This window comes from Thalassophryne amazonica, chromosome 12 (genome assembly GCF_902500255.1).
Source record: "Thalassophryne amazonica chromosome 12, fThaAma1.1, whole genome shotgun sequence".
NCBI classification, from domain to species: Eukaryota; Metazoa; Chordata; class Actinopteri; order Batrachoidiformes; family Batrachoididae; genus Thalassophryne; species Thalassophryne amazonica.
In genome coordinates, this window is record NC_047114.1 from 78,028,833 (window position 1) to 78,047,294 (window position 18,462).

Sequence of the window (18,462 nt, forward strand, 5' to 3'; positions counted from 1 at the left end):
GCGGCCCACTTCGTGGCCCTCCCGAAGCTTCCAACGGCCCAGGAGACAGCGGACCTCCTGGTCCACCACGTCGTCCGTCTGCATGGTATACCATCAGACATCGTCTCCGATCGCGGTCCCCAGTTCACCTCACACGTCTGGAGGAGCTTCTGCCGGGAACTGGGGGCCACGGTCAGCCTCTCGTCTGGGTATCATCCCCAGACCAACGGGCAAGCAGAGCGGGCGAACCAGGACTTGGAGCAGACACTACGCTGTGTGACAGCCGCGCACCCGACGGCCTGGAGTACCCACCTGGCCTGGATCGAGTACGCTCACAACAGCCAAGTGTCATCAGCCACCGGCCTCTCCCCGTTTGAGGTGTGCTTGGGGTATCAGCCCCCCTTGTTTCCGGTGGTCGAGGGAGAGGTCGGTGTGCCCTCGGTCCAGGCCCACCTACGGAGGTGCCGTCGGGTGTGGCGTGCCGCCCGCTCTGCCTTGTTGAAGGCCCGGACGAGAGCGAAGACACATGCAGACCGGCGGCGGGCCCCGGCTCCCACGTATCGTCCTGGGCAGGAGGTATGGTTGTCCACCAAGGACATTCCCCTTCAAGTGGACTCCCCCAAGCTCCAAGACCGATACATCGGCCCCTTCAAGGTCCTCAAAATCATCAATCCCGCCGCAGTGAGGCTTCAGTTGCCGGCCTCGCTGCGGATTCACCCAGTATTCCACGTCTCCCGGATAAAGCCCCATCACACCTCACCCCTCTGCACCCCGGGTCCGGCACCACCTCCTGCCCGGATCATCGACGGGGAACCGGCTTGGACCGTGCGTCGGCTCCTCGATGTCCGTCGAATGGGTCGGGGTCTTCAGTACCTGGTGGACTGGGAGGGGTACGGCCCCGAAGAACGCTCCTGGGTGAAGAGGAGCTTCATCCTGGACCCGGCCCTCCTGGCCGACTTCTACCGTCGCCATCCGGACAAGCCCGGTCGTGCGCCAGGAGGCGCCCGTTGAGGGGGGGGTCCTGTTGTGTGGGCCGCTGAAGAGGAGGTACTGCTGGCCCACCACCACCAGAGGGCGCCCTGCCTGGAGTGCGGGCTCCAGGCACCAGAGGGCGTCGCCACCTGAGATGAGCAGCCAGGGTGACAGCTGTCACCCATTATTGGACACAGCTGTTTCTACTCGGCACCAAGGTATATCAGGAGGACGGCGTCTCCACCTCAATGCCGAGATATCGCCTAAGACTGAGGTAGTATCTCTGCATTCTTATTCTGATTAACCAGCTAATCATTTGTTAAACCTTTTCAGGATTGTTGACTGCTAAAAGCTATATTGCTTGGATAAGTACTCACCTTCCTGTTGTGCATTGTCAAGAGGTGGAGGCGGCTTCTCCCCTCTTCGTTACTGGGTGCTGTCGCATCACACCTGTGTGTTGTTGCTCTCTCCTGCCAGCAGTACCGGATCCGACGAGCGGAGGCAGTGGCCACCTGGGAATTCGGGACTTGGCGGTTCCAGTATTTCCAGGGTTCGGTGGCAGAGGAGATCGGGGTGGTTCCGGTTCGACTGAGACGGGCGTCTCCTACCTTCGAGCCTGCCCACACGACACCAGCAAATTCGACCCCAAATTGTGATTGTTGTACTTATTGTGCTTGTTTCACAATAGTAAACCTTGTTATTTATCTTCCTCCATTGTCCGTTCATTGCGCCCCCTGTTGTGGGTCCGTGTTCCTACACTTTCACAACACCACTGATTGAATCAGCCACTCTTTTGTCAAAACCATAAGCACTTTCACCTCTTTAGACACAACTTGCCCACACAATTTCATTGTGATGGACCTGTGTTGCATAATGGTGAGCACAGGTGGCAAAAGTCAAACACCGTTAAAGCACTGGTGTCACAGGTTGAACACACCAACTCAAAATTGATCACACTTGTGGCCAATGATGTGAGGGAACATACATAAGCCAGTTCAGAGAGCACTGGTTTGTGAGGCGCTACAATGGATAGAAATCTGAGAGGAAGAGTTGGTGTGAGAGGTGGTCGAAGTGGTCAGTGAAGACAAAAAACAGTAATATCTGATAAAATCAGAGCTACTGTGATTGACCATGTTCTTGTCCACGGTATGAGCATGAGGGAAGCCGGAAAAAGGGTCTAACCAAACATCAGTAGAATCACGGTATCCACCAGAATCCCAAGAGTTAGAGAAGAGATAATTACCTTTTCTGACATTATTGTATGTAAATGTTGACAGGAATTACTGTATGACTATACTATAGACTGTACCACAATATACGAGGTCTGTCCGAAAAGTAACGGACCTTTTTATTTTTTTCAAAAACTATATGGATTTGAATCACGTGCGCTTGCATCAGCCAAGCTTGAACCTTTGTGCGCATGCGTGAGTTTTTTCACGCCTGTCGGTTGCGTCATTTGCCTGTGGGCAGGCTTTGAGTGAGCACTGGTCCAGCCCCCTCGTCGGATTTTCATTGTCAGGGAAATGGCTGAGCGACTGCTGCTTTGCTCCATGAAAATTTGACAGCCAGGTGGAAACCATTCGGAAAATTCAGATGGCTTTCGGTGAAGATTCTATCGGCATCACACAGATTAAGGAGGATTACAACCGGATTAAAGACGGCCCACAGCGGCGCAGGGTGCGCCGTGCTTCGAGTGGCCATCGACAGGCTGAAACGACCAGATGAAGGCTGTGTTGATCCGGGACGTCGTATGACTACCAGAGAAATCGCAGAAAATGTGGACATCAGCACTTTTGCGGCATATTCCACTGTTACAGGAGATTTTGTAAGATAGACATGCGGAGGATTTCGCGCATCGGGATGGAGCCGCTCATGGCGCACAACAAAAAAACACCTCCGTGTTGGAAGTCTCACAGGACATGTTGTGACATGCCCAGCTGTTACACAATTTCTAGGATACTCACTCGACTGAAAAGCCACCGAAAGCTGTCTGAATCTTCCGAATGCTTTCCAACACGGAGGTGTTTTTTGTTGTGCGCCATGAGCGGCTCCGTCCTGACGCGCGAATTCCTCCGCACGTCTTTCATTACAAAATCTCCTGTAAGAGTGGAATGTGCCGCAAAAGTGCTGATGTCCACATTTTCTGCGATTTCTGTGGTAGTCACACGACGTGCCGGATCAACACAGCCTTCATTTTGTAAATGATCTGGTCGTTTCAGCCTGTTGATGGCTGCTCGGAGCGCGACGCGCCCTCCGCTGCTGTGGGCCATCATTAATCTGGTTGTAATCCTCCTTAATCTGTGTGACGCCAATAGAATCTTCACCGAATGCCATCTGAATTTTCCGAATGGCTTCCACCTGGCTGTCTCACACAGTTTCCGGAAAACCTTTTATGGAGCAAAGCGGCAGTCGCTCAGCCATTTTCCTGACAATGAAAATCCGATGAGGGGGCTGGCCAAGTGCTCACTCAAAGCCTGCCCATAGGCGAATGATGCAACCGACAAGCGTGAAAAAACTCACGCATGCGCACGAACGTTCAAGCTTGGCTGATGCAAGCACACATGATTCAAATCCATATAATTTTTTAAAAAAATAAAAAGGTCCGTTACTTTTTGGACAGACCTCGTACTGTAAGTAAATACATGTTTCAGTACATCACTATGCCAATGTACTGTAGTCTTGTGATGAAGAGTTAGTTTAACTGTTTGTAGGCCGAGTATTCATGTATATTATTGTACTTTATTTTTATGTAGGCTTACTGTATATAAGTGCTAAATGCACATGATTTCTGTTTGTTTTTGTACTATACAAGTGCTAAATGTAAATGCGCATGATTTCTGTTTGTTGTTTTACTATACAAGTGCTACATGTAAATGCGCATGATTTCTGTTTGTTTTGTACTATACAAGTGCAACATGTAAATGCGCATGATTTCTGTTTGTTTTTGTACTATATAAGTGCTTAATGTAAATGTGTATGATTTCTGTTTGTTTTTGTACTATACAAGTGCTAAATGTAAATGCACATGATTTCTGTTCATTTTTGTACTATACAAGTGCTACATGTAAATGCACATGATTTCTGTTTGTTTTTGTACTATACAAGTGCTAAATGTAAATGCGCATGATTTCTGTTTGTTTTTTTACTATACAACTTCTAAATGTAAATGCGCATGATTTCTGTTTGTTTTTGTACTATACAAGTGCTACATGTAAATGCGCATGATTTCTGTTTGTTTTTGTACTATACAACTTCTAAATGTAAATGCGCATGATTTCTGTTTGCTTTGTACTATACAAGTGCAACATGTAAATATGCATGGTTTCTGTTTGTTTTGTACTATACAAGTGCTACATGTAAATGCACATGATTTCTGTTTGTTTTTGTACTATGTAAGTGCTTAATGTAAATGTGTATGATTTCTGTTTGTTTTTGTATTATACAAGTGCTTAATGTAAATGTGTATGAATTCTGTTTGTTTTTTGTATTATACAAGTGCTTAAGGTAAATGTGTATGATTTCTGTTTGTTTTTGTATTATACAAGTGCTTCATGTAAATGCGCATGATTTCTGTTTGTTTTTTTACTATACAACTTCTAAATGTAAATGCGCATGATTTCTGTTTGTTTTTGTACTGTACAAGTGCTTCATGTAAATGCACATGATTTCTGTTTGTTTTTGTACTATACAAGTGCTACATGTAAATGTGCATGATTTCTGTTTGTTTTGTACTATACAAGTGCTACATGTAAATGTGCATGATTTCTGTTTGTTTTTGTACTATACAAGTGCTAAATGTAAATGCGCATGATTTCTGTTTGTTTTTTTACTATACAACTTCTAAATGTAAATGCGCATGATTTCTGTTTGTTTTTGTACTATACAAGTGCTACATGTAAATGTGCATGATTTCTGTTTGTTTTGTACTATACAAGTGCTACATGTAAATGTGCATGATTTCTGTTTGTTTTTGTACTATACAAGTGCTACATGTAAATGCGCATGATTTCTGTTTGTTTTGTACTATACAAGTGCTACATGTAAATGCGCATGATTTCTGTTTGTTTTTGTACTATACAACTTCTAAATGTAAATGCGCATGGTTTCTGTTTGTTTTTGTACTATACAGGTGCTACATGTAAATGCACATGATTTCTGTTTGTTTTTGTACTATATAAGTGCTTAATGTAAATGTGTATGATTTCTGTTTGTTTTTGTACTATACAAGTGCTAAATGTAAATGCGCATGATTTCTGTTAGTTTTTTCTATACAAGTGCTACATGTAAATGCACATGATTTCTGTTCGTTTTTGTACTATACAAGTGCTACATGTAAATGCACATGATTTCTGTTTGTTTTTGTACTATACAAGTGCTAAATGTAAATGCGCATGATTTCTGTTTGTTTTTTTACTATACAACTTCTAAATGTAAATGCGCATGATTTCTGTTTGTTTTTGTACTATACAAGTGCAACATGTAAATACGCATGATTTCTGTTTGTTTTTGTACTATACAAGTGCTACATGTAAATGCACATGATTTCTGTTTGTTTTTGTACTATACAAGTGCAACATGTAAATGTACATGGTTTCTGTTTGTTTTTGTACTATAGAAGTACTACATGTAAATGTGCATGATTTCTGTTTGTTTTTTTACTATACAAGTGCTACATGTAAATGCACATGATTTCTGTTTGTTTTTGTACTATACAAGTCCTACATGTAAATGTGCATGATTTCTGTTTGTTTTGTACTATACAAGTGCTACATGTAAATGTGCATGATTTCTGTTTGTTTTGTACTATACAAGTGCTACATGTAAATGCGCATGATTTCTGTTTGGTTTTGCACTATACAAGTGCTAAATGTAAATGCACATGGTTTCTGTTTGTTTTTGTACTATACAAGTGCTACATGTAAATGTGCATGATTTCTGTTTGTTTTGTACTATACAAGTGCTACATGTAAATGCGCATGATTTCTGTTTGTTTTTGTACTATACAACTTCTAAATGTAAATGCGCATGATTTCTGTTTGTTTTGTACTATACAAGTGCAACATGTAAATGCGCATGGTTTCTGTTTGTTTTTGTACTATACAAGTGCTACATGTAAATGCACATGATTTCTGTTTGTTTTTGTACTATGTAAGTGCTTAATGTAAATGTGTATGATTTCTGTTTGTTTTTGTATTATACAAGTGCTTAATGTAAATGTGTATGAATTCTGTTTGTTTTTTGTATTATACAAGTGCTTAAGGTAAATGTGTATGATTTCTGTTTGTTTTTGTATTATACAAGTGCTTCATGTAAATGCGCATGATTTCTGTTTGTTTTTTTACTATACAACCTCTAAATGTAAATGTGCATGATTTCTGTTTCTTTTTGTACTATACAAGTGCTTCATGTAAATGCACATGATTTCTGTTTGTTTTTGTACTATACAAGTGCTAAATGTAAATGCACGTGACTTCTGTTTGTTTTTTTACTATACAACTTCTAAATGTAAATGCGCATGATTTCTGTTTGTTTTTGTACTATACAAGTGCTACATGTAAATGCGCATGATTTCTGTTTGGTTTTGTACTATACAAGTGCTACATGTAAATGCGCATGATTTCTGTTTGTTTTTGTACTATACAAGTGCTACATGTAAATGTGCATGATTTCTGTTTGTTTTGTACTATACAAGTGCTCCATGTAAATGTGCATGATTTCTATTTGTTTTTGTACTATACAAGTGCTACATGTAAATGTGCATGATTTCTGTTTGTTTTGTACTATACAAGTGCTACATGTAAATGCGCATGATTTCTGTTTGTTTTTGTACTATACAACTTCTAAATGTAAATGCACATGATTTCTGTTTGTTTTTGTACTATACAAGTGCTAAATGTAAATGCACGTGACTTCTGTTTGTTTTTTTACTATACAACTTCTAAATGTAAATGCGCATGATTTCTGTTTGTTTTTGTACTATACAAGTGCTACATGTAAATGCGCATGATTTCTGTTTGGTTTTGTACTATACAAGTGCTACATGTAAATGCGCATGATTTCTGTTTGTTTTTGTACTATACAAGTGCTACATGTAAATGTGCATGATTTCTGTTTGTTTTGTACTATACAAGTGCTCCATGTAAATGTGCATGATTTCTGTTTGTTTTTGTACTATACAAGTGCTACATGTAAATGTGCATGATTTCTGTTTGTTTTGTACTATACAAGTGCTACATGTAAATGCGCATGATTTCTGTTTGTTTTTGTACTATACAACTTCTAAATGTAAATGCACATGATTTCTGTTTGTTTTTGTACTATATAAGTGCTTAATGTAAATGTGTATGATTTCTGTTTGTTTTTGTACTATACAAGTGCTAAATGTAAATGCACATGATTTCTGTTTTTTTTTTTTATACAAGTCCTACATGTAAATGCACATAATTTCTGTTTGTTTTGTACTATACAAGTGCTACATGTAAATGCGCATGATTTCTGTTTGTTTTTTTTTACTATACAACTTCTAAATGTAAATGCGCATGATTTCTGTTTCTTTTTGTACTATACAAGTGCTTCATGTAAATGCACATGATTTCTGTTTGTTTTTGTACTATACAAGTGCTAAATGTAAATGCACGTGACTTCTGTTTGTTTTTTTTACTATACAACTTCTAAATGTAAATGCGCATGATTTCTGTTTGTTTTTATACTATACAAGTGCTACATGTAAATGCGCATGATTTCTGTTTGTTTTTGTACTATACGAGTGCTAAATGTAAATGCACGTGATTTCTGTTTGTTTTTGTACTACACAAGTGCTAAATGTAAATGCAGGTGATTTCTGTTTGTTTTTGTACTATACAAGTGCTACATGTAAATGCACATGATTTCTGTTTGTTTTTGTACTATACAAGTGCTACATGTAAATGTGCATGATTTCTGTTTGTTTTGTACTATACAAGTGCTACATGTAAATGCACATGATTTCTGTTTTTTTTTTGTACTATACAACTTCTAAATGTAAATGCGCATGATTTCTGTTTGTTTTGTACTATATAAGTGCTTAACAACAGCCAAGTGTCATCAGCCACCGGCCTCTCCCCGTTTGAGGTGTGCTTGGGGTATCAGCCCCCCTTGTTTCCGGTGGTCGAGGGAGAGGTCGGTGTGCCCTCGGTCCAGGCCCACCTACGGAGGTGCCGTCGGGTGTGGCGTGCCGCCCGCTCTGCCTTGTTGAAGGCCCGGACGAGAGCGAAGACACATGCAGACCGGCGGCGGGCCCCGGCTCCCACGTATCGTCCTGGGCAGGAGGTATGGTTGTCCACCAAGGACATTCCCCTTCAAGTGGACTCCCCCAAGCTCCAAGACCGATACATCGGCCCCTTCAAGGTCCTCAAAATCATCAATCCCGCCGCAGTGAGGCTTCAGTTGCCGGCCTCGCTGCGGATTCACCCAGTATTCCACGTCTCCCGGATAAAGCCCCATCACACCTCACCCCTCTGCACCCCGGGTCCGGCACCACCTCCTGCCCGGATCATCGACGGGGAACCGGCTTGGACCGTGCGTCGGCTCCTCGATGTCCGTCGAATGGGTCGGGGTCTTCAGTACCTGGTGGACTGGGAGGGGTACGGCCCCGAAGAACGCTCCTGGGTGAAGAGGAGCTTCATCCTGGACCCGGCCCTCCTGGCCGACTTCTACCGTCGCCATCCGGACAAGCCCGGTCGTGCGCCAGGAGGCGCCCGTTGAGGGGGGGGTCCTGTTGTGTGGGCCGCTGAAGAGGAGGTACTGCTGGCCCACCACCACCAGAGGGCGCCCTGCCTGGAGTGCGGGCTCCAGGCACCAGAGGGCGTCGCCACCTGAGATGAGCAGCCAGGGTGACAGCTGTCACCCATTATTGGACACAGCTGTTTCTACTCGGCACCAAGGTATATCAGGAGGACGGCGTCTCCACCTCAATGCCGAGATATCGCCTAAGACTGAGGTAGTATCTCTGCATTCTTATTCTGATTAACCAGCTAATCATTTGTTAAACCTTTTCAGGATTGTTGACTGCTAAAAGCTATATTGCTTGGATAAGTACTCACCTTCCTGTTGTGCATTGTCAAGAGGTGGAGGCGGCTTCTCCCCTCTTCGTTACTGGGTGCTGTCGCATCACACCTGTGTGTTGTTGCTCTCTCCTGCCAGCAGTACCGGATCCGACGAGCGGAGGCAGTGGCCACCTGGGAATTCGGGACTTGGCGGTTCCAGTATTTCCAGGGTTCGGTGGCAGAGGAGATCGGGGTGGTTCCGGTTCGACTGAGACGGGCGTCTCCTACCTTCGAGCCTGCCCACACGACACCAGCAAATTCGACCCCAAATTGTGATTGTTGTACTTATTGTGCTTGTTTCACAATAGTAAACCTTGTTATTTATCTTCCTCCATTGTCCGTTCATTGCGCCCCCTGTTGTGGGTCCGTGTTCCTACACTTTCACAACACCACTGATTGAATCAGCCACTCTTTTGTCAAAACCATAAGCACTTTCACCTCTTTAGACACAACTTGCCCACACAATTTCATTGTGATGGACCTGTGTTGCATAATGGTGAGCACAGGTGGCAAAAGTCAAACACCGTTAAAGCACTGGTGTCACAGGTTGAACACACCAACTCAAAATTGATCACACTTGTGGCCAATGATGTGAGGGAACATACATAAGCCAGTTCAGAGAGCACTGGTTTGTGAGGCGCTACAATGGATAGAAATCTGAGAGGAAGAGTTGGTGTGAGAGGTGGTCGAAGTGGTCAGTGAAGACAAAAAACAGTAATATCTGATAAAATCAGAGCTACTGTGATTGACCATGTTCTTGTCCACGGTATGAGCATGAGGGAAGCCGGAAAAAGGGTCTAACCAAACATCAGTAGAATCACGGTATCCACCAGAATCCCAAGAGTTAGAGAAGAGATAATTACCTTTTCTGACATTATTGTATGTAAATGTTGACAGGAATTACTGTATGACTATACTATAGACTGTACCACAATATACGAGGTCTGTCCGAAAAGTAACGGACCTTTTTATTTTTTTCAAAAACTATATGGATTTGAATCACGTGCGCTTGCATCAGCCAAGCTTGAACCTTTGTGCGCATGCGTGAGTTTTTTCACGCCTGTCGGTTGCGTCATTTGCCTGTGGGCAGGCTTTGAGTGAGCACTGGTCCAGCCCCCTCGTCGGATTTTCATTGTCAGGGAAATGGCTGAGCGACTGCTGCTTTGCTCCATGAAAATTTGACAGCCAGGTGGAAACCATTCGGAAAATTCAGATGGCTTTCGGTGAAGATTCTATCGGCATCACACAGATTAAGGAGGATTACAACCGGATTAAAGATGGCCCACAGCGGCGCAGGGTGCGCCGTGCTTCGAGTGGCCATCGACAGGCTGAAACGACCAGATGAAGGCTGTGTTGATCCGGGACGTCGTATGACTACCAGAGAAATCGCAGAAAATGTGGACATCAGCACTTTTGCGGCATATTCCACTGTTACAGGAGATTTTGTAAGATAGACATGCGGAGGATTTCGCGCATCGGGATGGAGCCGCTCATGGCGCACAACAAAAAAACACCTCCGTGTTGGAAGTCTCACAGGACATGTTGTGACATGCCCAGCTGTTACACAATTTCTAGGATACTCACTCGACTGAAAAGCCACCGAAAGCTGTCTGAATCTTCCGAATGCTTTCCAACACGGAGGTGTTTTTTGTTGTGCGCCATGAGCGGCTCCGTCCTGACGCGCGAATTCCTCCGCACGTCTTTCATTACAAAATCTCCTGTAAGAGTGGAATGTGCCGCAAAAGTGCTGATGTCCACATTTTCTGCGATTTCTGTGGTAGTCACACGACGTGCCGGATCAACACAGCCTTCATTTTGTAAATGATCTGGTCGTTTCAGCCTGTTGATGGCTGCTCGGAGCGCGACGCGCCCTCCGCTGCTGTGGGCCATCATTAATCTGGTTGTAATCCTCCTTAATCTGTGTGACGCCAATAGAATCTTCACCGAATGCCATCTGAATTTTCCGAATGGCTTCCACCTGGCTGTCTCACACAGTTTTCCGGAAAACCTTTTATGGAGCAAAGCGGCAGTCGCTCAGCCATTTTCCTGACAATGAAAATCCGATGAGGGGGCTGGCCAAGTGCTCACTCAAAGCCTGCCCATAGGCGAATGATGCAACCGACAAGCGTGAAAAAACTCACGCATGCGCACGAACGTTCAAGCTTGGCTGATGCAAGCACACATGATTCAAATCCATATAATTTTTTAAAAAAATAAAAGGTCCGTTACTTTTTGGACAGACCTCGTACTGTAAGTAAATACATGTTTCAGTACATCACTATGCCAATGTACTGTAGTCTTGTGATGAAGAGTTAGTTTAACTGTTTGTAGGCCGAGTATTCATGTATATTATTGTACTTTATTTTTATGTAGGCTTACTGTATATAAGTGCTAAATGCACATGATTTCTGTTTGTTTTTGTACTATACAAGTGCTAAATGTAAATGCGCATGATTTCTGTTTGTTGTTTTACTATACAAGTGCAACATGTAAATGCGCATGATTTCTGTTTGTTTTTGTACTATATAAGTGCTTAATGTAAATGTGTATGATTTCTGTTTGTTTTTGTACTATACAAGTGCTAAATGTAAATGCACATGATTTCTGTTCATTTTTGTACTATACAAGTGCTACATGTAAATGCACATGATTTCTGTTTGTTTTTGTACTATACAAGTGCTAAATGTAAATGCGCATGATTTCTGTTTGTTTTTTTACTATACAACTTCTAAATGTAAATGCGCATGATTTCTGTTTGTTTTTGTACTATACAAGTGCTACATGTAAATGCGCATGATTTCTGTTTGTTTTTGTACTATACAACTTCTAAATGTAAATGCGCATGATTTCTGTTTGCTTTGTACTATACAAGTGCAACATGTAAATATGCATGGTTTCTGTTTGTTTTTGTACTATACAAGTGCTACATGTAAATGCACATGATTTCTGTTTGTTTTTGTACTATGTAAGTGCTTAATGTAAATGTGTATGATTTCTGTTTGTTTTTGTATTATACAAGTGCTTAATGTAAATGTGTATGAATTCTGTTTGTTTTTTGTATTATACAAGTGCTTAAGGTAAATGTGTATGATTTCTGTTTGTTTTTGTATTATACAAGTGCTTCATGTAAATGCGCATGATTTCTGTTTGTTTTTTTACTATACAACTTCTAAATGTAAATGCGCATGATTTCTGTTTGTTTTGTACTGTACAAGTGCTTCATGTAAATGCACATGATTTCTGTTTGTTTTTGTACTATACAAGTGCTACATGTAAATGTGCATGATTTCTGTTTGTTTTGTACTATACAAGTGCTACATGTAAATGTGCATGATTTCTGTTTGTTTTTGTACTATACAAGTGCTAAATGTAAATGCGCATGATTTCTGTTTGTTTTTTTACTATACAACTTCTAAATGTAAATGCGCATGATTTCTGTTTGTTTTTGTACTATACAAGTGCTACATGTAAATGTGCATGATTTCTGTTTGTTTTGTACTATACAAGTGCTACATGTAAATGTGCATGATTTCTGTTTGTTTTTGTACTATACAAGTGCTACATGTAAATGCGCATGATTTCTGTTTGTTTTGTACTATACAAGTGCTACATGTAAATGCGCATGATTTCTGTTTGTTTTTGTACTATACAACTTCTAAATGTAAATGCGCATGGTTTCTGTTTGTTTTTGTACTATACAGGTGCTACATGTAAATGCACATGATTTCTGTTTGTTTTTGTACTATATAAGTGCTTAATGTAAATGTGTATGATTTCTGTTTGTTTTGTACTATACAAGTGCTAAATGTAAATGCGCATGATTTCTGTTAGTTTTTTCTATACAAGTGCTACATGTAAATGCACATGATTTCTGTTCGTTTTTGTACTATACAAGTGCTACATGTAAATGCACATGATTTCTGTTTGTTTTTGTACTATACAAGTGCTAAATGTAAATGCGCATGATTTCTGTTTGTTTTTTTACTATACAACTTCTAAATGTAAATGCGCATGATTTCTGTTTGTTTTGTACTATACAAGTGCAACATGTAAATACGCATGATTTCTGTTTGTTTTTGTACTATACAAGTGCTACATGTAAATGCACATGATTTCTGTTTGTTTTTGTACTATACAAGTGCAACATGTAAATGTACATGGTTTCTGTTTGTTTTTGTACTATAGAAGTACTACATGTAAATGTGCATGATTTCTGTTTGTTTTTTACTATACAAATGCTACATGTAAATGCGCATGATTTCTGTTTGTTTTTGTACTATACAAGTCCTACATGTAAATGTGCATGATTTCTGTTTGTTTTGTACTATACAAGTGCTACATGTAAATGTGCATGATTTCTGTTTGTTTTGTACTATACAAGTGCTACATGTAAATGCGCATGATTTCTGTTTGGTTTTGCACTATACAAGTGCTAAATGTAAATGCACATGGTTTCTGTTTGTTTTTGTACTATACAAGTGCTACATGTAAATGTGCATGATTTCTGTTTGTTTTGTACTATACAAGTGCTACATGTAAATGCGCATGATTTCTGTTTGTTTTTGTACTATACAACTTCTAAATGTAAATGCGCATGATTTCTGTTTGTTTTGTACTATACAAGTGCAACATGTAAATGCGCATGGTTTCTGTTTGTTTTTGTACTATACAAGTGCTACATGTAAATGCACATGATTTCTGTTTGTTTTTGTACTATGTAAGTGCTTAATGTAAATGTGTATGATTTCTGTTTGTTTTTGTATTATACAAGTGCTTAATGTAAATGTGTATGAATTCTGTTTGTTTTTTGTATTATACAAGTGCTTAAGGTAAATGTGTATGATTTCTGTTTGTTTTTGTATTATACAAGTGCTTCATGTAAATGCGCATGATTTCTGTTTGTTTTTTTACTATACAACCTCTAAATGTAAATGTGCATGATTTCTGTTTCTTTTTGTACTATACAAGTGCTTCATGTAAATGCACATGATTTCTGTTTGTTTTTGTACTATACAAGTGCTAAATGTAAATGCACGTGACTTCTGTTTGTTTTTTTACTATACAACTTCTAAATGTAAATGCGCATGATTTCTGTTTGTTTTTGTACTATACAAGTGCTACATGTAAATGCGCATGATTTCTGTTTGGTTTTGTACTATACAAGTGCTACATGTAAATGCGCATGATTTCTGTTTGTTTTTGTACTATACAAGTGCTACATGTAAATGTGCATGATTTCTGTTTGTTTTGTACTATACAAGTGCTCCATGTAAATGTGCATGATTTCTATTTGTTTTTGTACTATACAAGTGCTACATGTAAATGTGCATGATTTCTGTTTGTTTTGTACTATACAAGTGCTACATGTAAATGCGCATGATTTCTGTTTGTTTTTGTACTATACAACTTCTAAATGTAAATGCACATGATTTCTGTTTGTTTTTGTACTATACAAGTGCTAAATGTAAATGCACGTGACTTCTGTTTGTTTTTTACTATACAACTTCTAAATGTAAATGCGCATGATTTCTTTTTGTTTTTGTACTATACAAGTGCTACATGTAAATGCGCATGATTTCTGTTTGGTTTTGTACTATACAAGTGCTACATGTAAATGCGCATGATTTCTGTTTGTTTTTGTACTATACAAGTGCTACATGTAAATGTGCATGATTTCTGTTTGTTTTGTACTATACAAGTGCTACATGTAAATGTGCATGATTTCTGTTTGTTTTGTACTATACAAGTGCTACATGTAAATGTGCATGATTTCTGTTTGTTTTGTACTATACAAGTGCTACATGTAAATGCGCATGATTTCTGTTTGTTTTTGTACTATACAACTTCTAAATGTAAATGCACATGATTCTGTTTGTTTTTGTACTATATAAGTGCTTAATGTAAATGTGTATGATTTCTGTTTGTTTTTGTACTATACAAGTGCTAAATGTAAATGCACATGATTTCTGTTTTTTTTTTTTATACAAGTCCTACATGTAAATGCACATAATTTCTGTTTGTTTTGTACTATACAAGTGCTACATGTAAATGCGCATGATTTCTGTTTGTTTTTTTTTACTATACAACTTCTAAATGTAAATGCGCATGATTTCTGTTTCTTTTTGTACTATACAAGTGCTTCATGTAAATGCACATGATTTCTGTTTGTTTTTGTACTATACAAGTGCTAAATGTAAATGCACGTGACTTCTGTTTGTTTTTTTTACTATACAACTTCTAAATGTAAATGCGCATGATTTCTGTTTGTTTTTATACTATACAAGTGCTACATGTAAATGCGCATGATTTCTGTTTGTTTTTGTACTATACGAGTGCTAAATGTAAATGCACGTGATTTCTGTTTGTTTTTGTACTACACAAGTGCTAAATGTAAATGCAGGTGATTTCTGTTTGTTTTTGTACTATACAAGTGCTACATGTAAATGCACATGATTTCTGTTTGTTTTTGTACTATACAAGTGCTACATGTAAATGTGCATGATTTCTGTTTGTTTTGTACTATACAAGTGCTACATGTAAATGCACATGATTTCTGTTTTTTTTTGTACTATACAACTTCTAAATGTAAATGCGCATGATTTCTGTTTGTTTTTGTACTATATAAGTGCTTAATGTAAATGTGTATGATTTCTGTTTGTTTTTGTACTATACAAGTGCTACATGTAAATGCACATGATTTCTGTTTGTTTTTGTACTATATAAGTGCTTAATGTAAATGTGTATGATTTCTGTTTGTTTTTGTATTATACAAGTGCTTAATGTAAATGTGTATGATTTCTGTTTGTTTTTGTATTATACAAGTGCTTAAGGTAAATGTGTATGATTTCTGTTTGTTTTTTTACTATACAACTTCTAAATGTAAATGCGCATGATTTCTGTTTCTTTTTGTACTATACAAGTGCTTCATGTAAATGCACATGATTTCTGTTTGTTTTTTTTACTATACAACTTCTAAATGTAAATGCGCATGATTTCTGTTTGTTTTATACTATACACGTGCAACATGTAAATGCGCATGGTTTCTGTTTGTTTTTGTACTGTACAAGTGCTACATGTAAATGCACATGATTTCTGTTTGTTTTTGTACTATATAACTGCTTAATGTAAATGTGTATGATTTCTGTTTGTTTTTGTATTATACAAGTGCTTAAGGTAAATGTGTATGATTTCTGTTTGTTTTTGTACTATACAAGTGCTAAATGTAAATGCACGTGACTTCTGTTTGTTTTTTTTACTATACAACTTCTAAATGTAAATGCGCATGATTTCTGTTTGTTTTGTACTATACACGTGCAACATGTAAATGCGCATGGTTTCTGTTTGTTTTTGTACTGTACAAGTGCTACATGTAAATGCACATGATTTCTGTTTGTTTTTGTACTATATAACTGCTTAATGTAAATGTGTATGATTTCTGTTTGTTTTTGTATTATACAAGTGCTTAAGGTAAATGTGTATGATTTCTGTTTGTTTTTGTACTATACAAGTGCTACATGTAAATGCACGTGATTTCTGTTTGTTTTTGTACTATACAAGTGCTACATGTAAATGCACGTGATTTCTGTTTGTTTTTGTACTATACAAGTGCTACATGTAAATGCACATGATTTCTGTTTGTTTTTGTACTATACAAGTGCTACATGTAAATGCACGTGATTTCTGTTTTTTTTTTTACTATACAACTTCTAAATGTAAATGCGCATGATTTCTGTTTGTTTTTGTACTATACAAGTGCTTCATGTAAATGTGCATGATTTCTGTTTGTTTTTTTACTATACAACTTCTAAATGTAAATGCGCATGATTTCTGTTTGTTTTTGTACTATACAAGTGCTTCATGTAAATGCGTATGATTTCTGTTTGTTTTTTTTACTATACAACTTGTAAATGTAAATGCGCATGATTTCTGTTTGTTTTTGTACTATACAAGTGCTACATGTAAATGCACATGATTTCTGTTTGTTTTTGTACTATACAAGTGCTACATGTAAATGCACATGATTTCTGTTACTATGTACAAGTGCTAAAAGCACAGGTTTTTTGCTTTGCAACATGCATTTAGGCTACAGTGAACAATAACCATTTATTTCTACAGCTTCATGTCCTGAGCATTGTAGTTTCTATTTTTCTCTGTAATGTTTAGAGACTTCTCAGTAGTCTTTTTAATTATGTTTGACTCGAGGCACGATTTGACAACATAGTTCAGTTTTGAGCACAGATTGAACGGTTTTCAGGTGAAAGTTTGGTTTTGCAAGAAGAGTCTGGGGTTCTGTGAATGTAGCTTGAAAATTGGGTTTTGTGTTCGCAGTTTAGAGAAAATGAGAGCAGCTTTTGAGAAATGTGTCTTGGGCAATTGAGAAAAACTGTAACTACTTCTGAACTTGGCTGTAGATGATATGGAGTTGAACTCAGACAGCACAGAAACACATTTGTATTTTTTTGTTCAACAGGATCATGAGCTTGTGGTAAAGTTAATTAGTTTAACTGTGTGTTTGGCTTTAGTCCCTGAGAAGGATCCATTAGGTCTGCTGTTGACTACGGCTCAGTCACAATGAGGTCTACCTCTTTTAAACTGTGGTTCTGCCCCTCTTCTGGGAAAACTTGGTTTGCTCTATTCAAATCATGAGAAAGTGCCCCTAGCAGAGGGCTTTAGGAATCTTTGAGTAATTCACAAGTTTGAATAAAAAGGGGTGGAAAGAGTCTGGCTGCAGCAGTGCAAGCGTTACATGGGACTGTGGTCACAATGAAGACAGCCAAACCACATAGTCACTGCAGACCTTTGGAGGAAGGAAAAGTAACTGAAGAATGACATCATAGATGGGACCAAAGAGCACAGTGGTCGACACTCGGATCACATATTAGATCACTCAGCGGGTCGAAGTAACACAGTGAGGAAGAGACCAAAGATACCAAGAAACCAAGTCCAGCATACGTCTCTATTATGTTCCTGCAGAAACATCTACATTTTTAAATGCCCATAAAAAAAAGAAAGAAAGTACATTAAGACAGTGACTCTCAAAGTGTGGGCCATGATGGTACTACAGGTGGACCATGAGAGAAACATTTAAGTTATGTTAAGAAAAACATCTTTGATTTTCAGCTTTGCAATAAAGTTTAAAATTAACATAGCATACTTAACTTTTAGGTAATTACCTAATTTTCCATAAATATGATTGGAAACATAACATGTACGAGTATTCTGCTTTTCAGCATGATTGGAGCATTTTAAAATTTTAACCCCGATATAGTCCTTCAGTGACCCCTATCTGGCTCTGTGATACTGACTGGTCAAAACTGGTTTCAGGCTGATGGACTATTTATTAAAATATATGTTACTGTGCATAAATAAAAAAATCAATAGAAATGTTGAACTAAAATGTATAAATGTAGCTTTTAAGCAAATTATA